The sequence below is a fragment of the Bos indicus x Bos taurus genome, unplaced genomic scaffold (genome assembly GCF_003369695.1).
Source record: "Bos indicus x Bos taurus breed Angus x Brahman F1 hybrid unplaced genomic scaffold, Bos_hybrid_MaternalHap_v2.0 SuperScaffold_100205, whole genome shotgun sequence".
NCBI lineage: Eukaryota > Metazoa > Chordata > Mammalia > Artiodactyla > Bovidae > Bos > Bos indicus x Bos taurus.
In genome coordinates this window covers 19,214-28,212 of record NW_020867076.1, presented here as the reverse complement: position 1 = coordinate 28,212, position 8,999 = coordinate 19,214, and the positions used below count along the sequence as shown (strand labels likewise).

At 47.4% G+C, this 8,999-nt stretch overlaps 1 long non-coding RNA gene across 1 annotated transcript; it reads left to right on the top strand.

Annotated features, from left to right (window-relative positions):
- The first annotated feature begins 3,348 nt into the window (after positions 1 to 3,348).
- LOC113888479 lies at positions 3,349 to 5,247 on the top strand. Its single transcript, XR_003509986.1, has 2 exons — positions 3,349 to 3,532; positions 5,013 to 5,247. It is a non-coding gene; the product is annotated as an uncharacterized LOC113888479 (long non-coding RNA).
- The last annotated feature ends 3,752 nt before the right edge of the window (positions 5,248 to 8,999 follow it).

The window sequence follows — 8,999 nt, the reverse complement described above, 5'->3', positions numbered from 1 at the left end:
ATGTATGGATGTGAGAATTGGACTGTGAAGAAGGCTGAGCACCAAAGAATTGATGCTTTTGAACTGTGGTGTTGGAGAAGACTCTTGAGAGTCCCTTGGACTGCAAGGAGATCCAACCAGTCCATCCTAAAGGAGATCAGCCCTGGAATTTCTTTGGAAGGAATGATGCTAAAGCTGAAACTCCAGTACTTTGGCCCCCTCATGCGAAGAGTGGACTCATTGGAAAAGACTCTGTTGCTGGGAGGGATTGGGGGCAGGAGGAGAAGGGGACGACAGAGGATGAGATGTCTGGATGGCATCACTGACTCGATGGACGTGAGTCTCAGTGAGCTCCAGGAGTTGGTGATGGAGTGGGAAGCCTGGCGTGCTGCGATTCATGGGGTCACAAAAAGTCAGACACGACTGAGTGCCTGATCTGATCTGATCAGATATATACATATATATATATGTAGATGATATCTACCTCTCAAATATCATTTAGAGCTAAAGCAGAAGGAATCATGATAAAGACAACTTATTTTCCCTCAGAAAAATCCTATCCCTGGGTGCCAGCCAGGGACTCTGTCTGCTTGAGGCAGCCTCCATGGTTTTGCCGAGCCTCAGATGCGAGACTCTGAGACACAGCGGGGGACCTGAACAGGACTGAAGCTCTGGGGGCTCCTTCAGGACGGGGTCCTCCTGGGTACCCAAATTTCTAAAGGCTTTGGAGTTCTACTCATAGCTGCATGGCAAGTTTCATCCTGAGATTTAGCATTTCTGAAAAGCTAGGTCAGTGTCTCTCCAACACTGAGATGGACAGATGTTACAAAGTGAGGGATGTTACTTAGTGATGGAGGTCCCTCTCAACCCAGTGAAGGGGTCCCCACTGCTGGGCCTGCTTCGTGATACTAGGCTGGGGAGATGCGTTCAGTGGCAGCGTCATCCTCCCACTCTGTCTCTGATGAAGGGAAACAGAGCACCCATCTGCCCACCACGTGTCCCACTGAGATTTCATGAGACAGGTGTGTGATTGTGTTGCAGTGAATTAAGAGAAGTTTTTTTCTCTCTCTTTCTTTTTTCCCTTTTGTGTCTTTCTCCACTTTAAATGTTCCTAACCTACAGTCTGTATTGATAACCAAGTTTCTTCTTTGCAGAAGACTAACCTATTATGTGAACTACACCTGACACCTATGGCTCTCCATTTCTGCAGGAGCCACATTCTGCATGTATTATCCTTTAACTTGTTCTAGCCACATCCTGATACTTAACTTTATCGCATCATAAACCTCCCCTTGTGTAGTTTGTTTTTCCCTTCCTTTGCTGTATGTTACCTCATGTTGATGCTTATCTTTATGGTGCACTCTCTTTGGAAGCCACCCCATAGTGGTTTGCTTTCCCCCTTTTGTATTACAGGAAGAAAGTCACCAGGAAATCCCCAAAGGACAATGGACCCAACCACAGGGACCATCTGCCAGACCCAAATACCTAGCTACCTGACACTGGCCTATTGACTGTTTCCCAACAGTGCAAAAGAGAGAATTCAGGACCCCTACACCTTTTGTCCTGTATCTCCAAGCCCTGACTGTGAGCCCCAATTGTATGATCCCCTAGATTCCCGATGGAGGGGAGACAGGCTCCTTGAGGCAGGAACCTATTGTGTTCTCCATTCTGTTGGCTTAATGATTAAAGCCATCTTTCTGTGTCCTCCAAACTCTGTCTCCACAATTTTTATTCAGCTCTGGTGGGCAAAGAAAACCAAGATTTTGGCGACAACTGTTGCTGCCAACCCGTAACAGGCTAGCTGACGTGGGGAGCAGGTCGGGACCACTGAGTCTCTTCCCTCAGTGCCCCAGGGCCCAGAAAGAGAGGGGCTGTCTCTGCAGATGCTGGGAGTCAGCAAGTCTTGCCCAGGGAGTGAAACTGCCTCTGAAAGAGTTAGTCCCTATTTGGGCCTGAAACAGCCTTTCATGGAAACAGTGTACGTGTTAGTTGCTTAGTCATGTCCGATTCTCTGCAACCCCATAGACTACAGCCCACCAGGCCCCTCAGTCCGTGGGACTCACCAGGCAAGAACACTGGAGCACGTTGCCATTTCCTTCTCCAAAAGGAACCATCAGTTCAGTTCAGTTCAGTAACTAAGTCGTGTCTGAGTGTTTGCCACTCCATGAATCGCAGCACGCCAGCCCTCCTTGTCCATCAACAACTCCCAGAGTTCATTCAAACTCATGTCCATTGAGTCAGTGATGCCATCCAGCCATCTCATCCTCTGTCGAGCCCTTCTCCTCCTGCCCCCAATCCTTCCCAGCATCAGAGTCTTTTCCAATGAGTCAACACTTCACATGAGGTGGCCAAAGTATTGGAGTTTCAGCTTCAGCATCATTCCTTCCAAAGAACACCCAGGACTGATCTCCTTTAGGATGGACTGGTTGGATCTCCTTGCAGTCCAAGGGACTCTTAAGAGTCTTCTCCAACACCACAGTACAAAAGCATCAATTCTTTGGGGCTCAGCTTTCTTCACAGTCCAACTCTCACATCCATACATGACCACTGAAAAAGCCATAGCCTTGACTAGACGGACCTTTGTAGGCAAAGTAGTATCTGTGCTTTTCAACTGTCACCTAGGTTGGTCATAACTTTCCTTTCAAGGAGTAAGCGTCTTTTAATTTCATGGCTGCAGTCACATCTGCAATGATTATGGAGACAAAAAATAAAGTCTGACACTGTTTCCACTGTTTCCCCATCTATCTGCCATGAAGTGATAGGACCAGATGCCATGATCTTAGTTTCTGAATGTTGAGCTTTAAGCCAACTTTTTCACTCTCGTCTTTCACTTTCATCAAGAGGCTTTTCAGTTCCTCTTCACTTTCTGCCATAACGGTGGTGTCATCTGCATATCTGAGGTTATTGATATTTTTCCCTGCAATCTTGATTACAGCTAGTGCTTCTTCCAGCCCATGAGGAACTATAGAAATAAAGAAAGTGAAGTCTCCCTTTTATGTCTGACTCTCTACAACCCCATGAACTGTAGCCCACCAGCCTCCTCCATCCATGGAATTTTCCAGGCAAGTGTACTGGAGTGGGGTGCCATTTCCTTCTGCACAGGAAAACAGTGGGCAGATTCAAAGCCCTGGAAGGGTGAGGGTGGGGCTGGGGAGTGGGTAAGCGAAGGTTCCGCAAGAAGTCTGTGCCCCTGCCTGGGGAAACAGGCAAGTCTGTGCCCCTTGCCACACCCCTGCCCATCAGCTGAAATGACTGCCAGGTAAAAGCTCCTGGTCAAAAGGACAGCAGGAAAGCTTTTTCTGGGGTTTTCCCCAGCCTCATTAGCATACGAGTGACTGCCCCTGTTTTGTGCTATAAAGGCCACTCGCATTACACACAGGGAAGAGGCTCAATTAACCAGTTCCTAATAAACAAATCCACAGCCAGCACGGAATTCCTCCCGGAACCTGGGACCTTTATAAAGCGGCAAGCATAGCCTCTTCTCCAGTGTCAGCCGCAGAGCTCCATCACCTGCTCCTGGCGCTCCTCTTCCTGGTCCTGTCTGCTGAGTCAGGTGAGCTCGTGAGAGCCCCGGGGGGAGCCATGGGCTCTCTCTCCTGTTTCTACCTCCTTCTGTCCTGCTACCCTTATCTACATGTGGTCAGACTAAACCTTCATATTTGATGCTTCTGAGAAGCCAGCGCTGAGTCCTTAGTAGCGAGAGGAGTCTGAGAACCGCCCTGTAAAATTCCTGGCTGTTTCTAAGCCACTCTAGCGAGTCAAGCTTCTGAGCCCATCTCCTCATTGGTCTCATGAGGAGGAAATAGAAGATGCCTCTGTTAAGTGACTCTCCTTGTTTTCTTTTTCATAAAAGCAAGAAATTTGATTTTGTCCCATGACAGAAGCACAGAATGCTGCTTTATAAATCTTTCTATTTGAAGGGTGGCGGCTCTGGGTGACCAGACAAGTCCAGAGGAGAGTCAGGCCGAGCCTGGGCTTTGGGAGCTGCCCTTGGGACGCTCCGTGCTGAGTCTCCTCAGCAGGAAGGTCCTCCAGGACACGTCGCTGACGATGCAACCCTCTCTCCACAGCTGGGAGGCAGCACATCCAAAGCAGTGTGCAGGATCGACTGTCTGATTTTCATCTTACCTTTGATATTTCCGGAAATAGGATGAAAATATGTAGGAAGGAAGGAGGGAAGGAGGGAGGGAGAGGATGCAGAGACTGAGACCTGAGACAACTGATTAGATGTCAAAATCAAGTTGAAAAGGCCTTGTCTGATCAGTGTTGTTTATGAACCCAACTCTTAGCACAGTGGCAGGGAGAGAGGACAGGGGTGTAAGGAATGTGGCCTCTCAGTGCCCAGGCCCCGGGTTCTATCCCTGGACAGGGAACTAGAGAGGAACCAGAGGTGTCTTGTGGCCAAAAGAGAAAAGGGCCTGTGAGGAAGACGGGAAGGTGGCTAGTCAGGAGGAAACCACAAAGGGAGGAGGAGAGGGGTTGACTGGCACCAGTGCTGAGAGCGTTCTGAGTCAGTAGAGACGATGATACAAAACTTTTTTTTCTGAACCATTGTCACTGTCAGCTGTAAGTTGCTTTGAGAGTAAGTTCTCTTTAAACAGTTCTTACACTTTCAGCTGCATCTTTTCCTTGTATCTCAGCTCCACTACTTGACTGACTCCATGAGTTGGAAAACTAAACTGTGAAAAAAGACCCCTGCGGGCTGCTTCTGACTCTGGGCAGGAAGGTCGATGTAGCAGAGCTTCCTGGTCTTTGCCCTCGTGGTGGAGCTGATCCCGCACACAACCGGGGTTCACATGCCCCAGTCCCTCAGCCTCTGGTTCTGGAAACGGAGGGTCCACCAGAACCTGGGCAGGGTCAGTATCTGTCTGGAAGCTGGTCCACGGGGTCCTGGACTCACATCTTGTTGTCAGGAGGCTGTGTCCACATCTCAGCACAGAAAGCCCAGGGCCTTACTCCGAGGGGACACAGCTGGCCTTCTCGAGATGCTGCTTTCCTGCTGACACGTTTTTCCCTCTTTCTTCTCTTTTTAGGATTTACTCAATGCGTAAGATTCCTCTAAGCTGCTGTAGGAATATAGGCATCTGTGTGCCGATCAAGTGCTCTGGAAACATGAGACAGATTGGCATCTGTCTTGGAGCCCAAGTAAAATGCTGCAGGAGGTGGTAAAAGAAGGCAAAGACGCGGCCAGGACCGGTGCGGAAACTGCACCCTTCGACAGAGCATCTAAAATTTAAACCAGAATAAAATTTATTCAAAGTTAAAGAATCTTGCCCACTGGTCATTGATGTTGTTGTTTGGTGTCTGATCCCAAGTGAATTCCGAAGTCCCTGAGGATGCTCTCTGAGCTGCCCACGTGAACCATTGGGGAATTGTGGTGGGGTCCTCTGTGCTCCCAGGGGTGTAGACCCTGTTCCTTTGGGGCCTGACCTTACCCAGCCCCTCTGTCTGCGGTCCTTCCTGCTTCCCAGCCAAGGGCACCCTGTCATGCCCCGCGTCTCCCCTCAAACATGCACTCCAGGGGTCCAGAATCACCAGCACACCAGTCCCATAGGAAAGCCCCGCCCCCGCTCCAGGAGGAAACCCCCCTCCTCTGTCCCCTGCAGCCCTCACTTCCATTTGTTTTGTGCTTCTTACTCCTGCCTTGTGTGCACATGGATACACTTCTGATTCCCTTTTGGGCTGTAAGATCTCTATAGGCATGGATTGTCCTATTCCTGTAAGTGTTGGGCATTGAGACGAGACATTGCTTCACAAATTGCATCAACAAATCATCTCTGTGTGTACATGATATGATGCAACTAGATGCTATGGAAAAACAAGTCCTGTGGAAAGCACAGTTCAATGAAGGCAACACAGCACAGAACACAGAGACCTCAAGGGGCGGGGTGAGCATGCTGACCTCAGCCTGCTTGCAGTTTCTTCAGAGGGTTTGCTAGTTAAACAAAGAGCTTTGCTGGTGCACACTGTATGTGTGAGCAGCTCTCCAGTCTTTGCACTAATTCTTCCCTCAGTGCAAGCTGAGGTCACCAAGGGGATGGTGTTAGGAGACAGGGCCTTTGGGAGGTGATTTGTTCATGAAGGTGGGACCCTCCTGGGTGGAATGAGGGCCTTTATGAAAGAGACCCCAGAGAGATGGCTCACCCCTTGTGCCCTCTGACGACACAGGGAGACCACCCACCACCAGCCACCTGCTCTGTCTTGATCGTGGATCTCCCAGCCTCCAAAACTGAGAAATAAGGATCTGTTGTTAGTAAGCCCTTATTATAATACCACATGTAAATAGATAGCCAGCATGGATTTGCTGTGTGACTCAGGGAACTCAAACAGGGGCTCTGAGACCAGCTAGAGTGTGGGTTGGGGAAGGAGATGGTACGAATTTCGAGAGGGAGGGGACATGGGTGAACCCATGGATGATTCTTGTTTTTCTATGACAGAAAACCACGAAATTTTGTAAAGCAATCATCCTTCAGTTAAAAAACAAAGTGCAAAAAAGAGCCACCTGGCCTATGGTGTTTCTGTTTCAGTAGCCTGAAAGGGCAGACACATGACAAGTAAGAATTACAGCACAGGTGGAATTAAGGTACCTAATCATTCAGCCTTAAGATAGGGAAATAACATGGAGTATCTGGCTGTGCCCAATGCCATCTCATTACAAGGACCCTTAGATGTGGAGGAGGGATGAAGACCAGTGTCAGAGATGCACGCTGAGAGGCTAAACCAGCCTCTCATCAGCTCACACTGATGTGCAGAGGCCATAAGCCAAGGAGGGCAGGCAGCTTCTCTGAGTTAGAAGGAAGGAAGCCTCCAGAAGGAACAGCATCCTGCTGACACCGTGATTTGAAGCCAATGAGATCCATTTCGGACTTTGGATCCTCAGAACCACAATAACAAGTATGTGTTCCTTTAAGCCATGTAGCTTGTGGCAATTTGCTACAGCTGCAACAGGAAATCAATACAGCAGTAGCTTAAAATCATGTCTTGAGCCTAAAATTAGCAGCTCACAAGAGACAAACCTGTGTATGTTTAATGGAGGAAAAGAATGATAACAGCTGTCAACATTTTACTCAACTTTATATTTCTTTTTTCACAGAAATGCCCATGGTGCATCTGCCAACTCTTCTTCATCTCGAAGGTTGTATTTGGGACTCAGTCTTACACCTCATATATCTTGTATCCCTTTTATCCTTTATTTTTAGTTTGTTTTGTTATCGTGGAACGTTTATCTGCCATAAAGTGTGGTTTGGTGGTACTGTTTATATGAAATTTTGATCATATTCTTTGTTGGGATTTCAGTTTTTAATTTCTACTTAATTTTAATTTGCATCCTTGTATCTGTTGATGTTTTATTGCCATAACATTTCTGGGTGTCATGTTGGACTCCTGCATGGGAGGAATGCTTGTGTCATTTCAGCACCGGGAAGATGATGGCTTTCCCATGTCACTCTTGAGCCAAATGGGCTCATGCTCTGGTCCAAGGCCAGCCTTTCGACCTGGGTCCTGGGTCTCATTTCTCATGCTTACTCAGGGGTGAGACCCAAACTGTCTCTACCTCTTGCCTCCATCTAGTGCAGCTATAAAAACTAAAAGCAGGGACTTCCCTGGTGGTCCAGTGGTTAAAACTCCAGCTGCCAATGCAAGGGGCATGGGTTCAATCCCTTGTCAGGGAACTAAGATCTCATATGCTAGAGTTCAGTTCAGTTGCCCAGTCATATCTGACTCTTTGTGACCCCAAGGACTGCAGCATGCCAGGCCTCCCTGTCCATCAATAACTCCTAGAGGTTACTCAAACTCATGTCCATCAAGTCAGTGATGCCATCCAACCATCTCTTCCTCTGTCATCCTCTTCTCCCCCCACCTTCAATCTTTCCCAGCATCAGGATCTTTTCAAATGAGTTACTTCTTCCCATCAGGTGCCCGAAGTATTGGAGTTTCAGCTTCAGCATCAGTCCTTCCAATGAATATTCAGGACCGATTTCCTTTAGGATGGACTGGTTGGATCTCCTTGCAGTCTAAGGGACTCACAAGAGTCTTCTCCAACACCACAGTTCAATGGCATCAACCCTTCAGTGCTCAGCTTTCTTTATAGTCCAACTCTCACAACCATACATGAGTACTGGAAAAACCATAGCTTTGACTAGATGGACCTTTGTTGGCAAACTAATGTCTCTGCTTTTTAATAAGCTGTCTAGGTTGGTCATAGCTTTTCTTATAAGGAGCAAGCGTCTTTTAATTTCATGGCTGCATTCACCATCTGCAGTGATTTTGGAGCCTAAAAGATAAAGTCATCTATTGCTTCCACTGTTTCCCCATCTATTTGCCATGAAATGATGGTATCAGATGCCATGATCTTAGTTTTTGGAATGTCAAATTTTAAGTCAGCTTTTTCCACTCTCTGCTTTCACCTTCATCAACAGGCTCTTTAGTTCCTCTTCAATTTCTGCCATAAAGGTGGTATCATCAGCAATCTGAAATTATTGATATTTCTCCCAGCAATCCCGAACCAGCTTGTATTTCATCCAGCCTGGCATTTCACATGATGAACTCTGCACAGAAGTTAAATAAGCAGGGTGACAATATACAGCCTTGACTTACTACTTTCCCAGTTGGAACCAATCTGTTTTTCCATGTCTGGTTCTAAGTGTTGCTTCTTGAGCTGTATACAGGTTTTGCAGGAGGCAGGTCAGGTAGTCCATCTCCTTCAGAATTTTCCACAGTTTATTGTGATCCACACAGTCAAAGGCTTGAGCATAGTCGATGAAGCAGAAGTAGATGTTTTCTGGAAATGTCTCGCTTTTTCTATGGTCCAACATATGCTAGCAATTTGATCTCTGGTTCCCTGCCTTTTCTCAATCTAGCTTGTACATATGGAAGCTCTCAGTTCATGTACTGTTGAAGCCTAGCTTGGAGGATTTTGAGCATTACTTTGCTGACAATCAACAGTCTGCATTGATAACTAAGTTTCTTCTTTTCAGAAGACTAACCTATTATGCAAACTACATCTGTACCTGTTGCCCTCT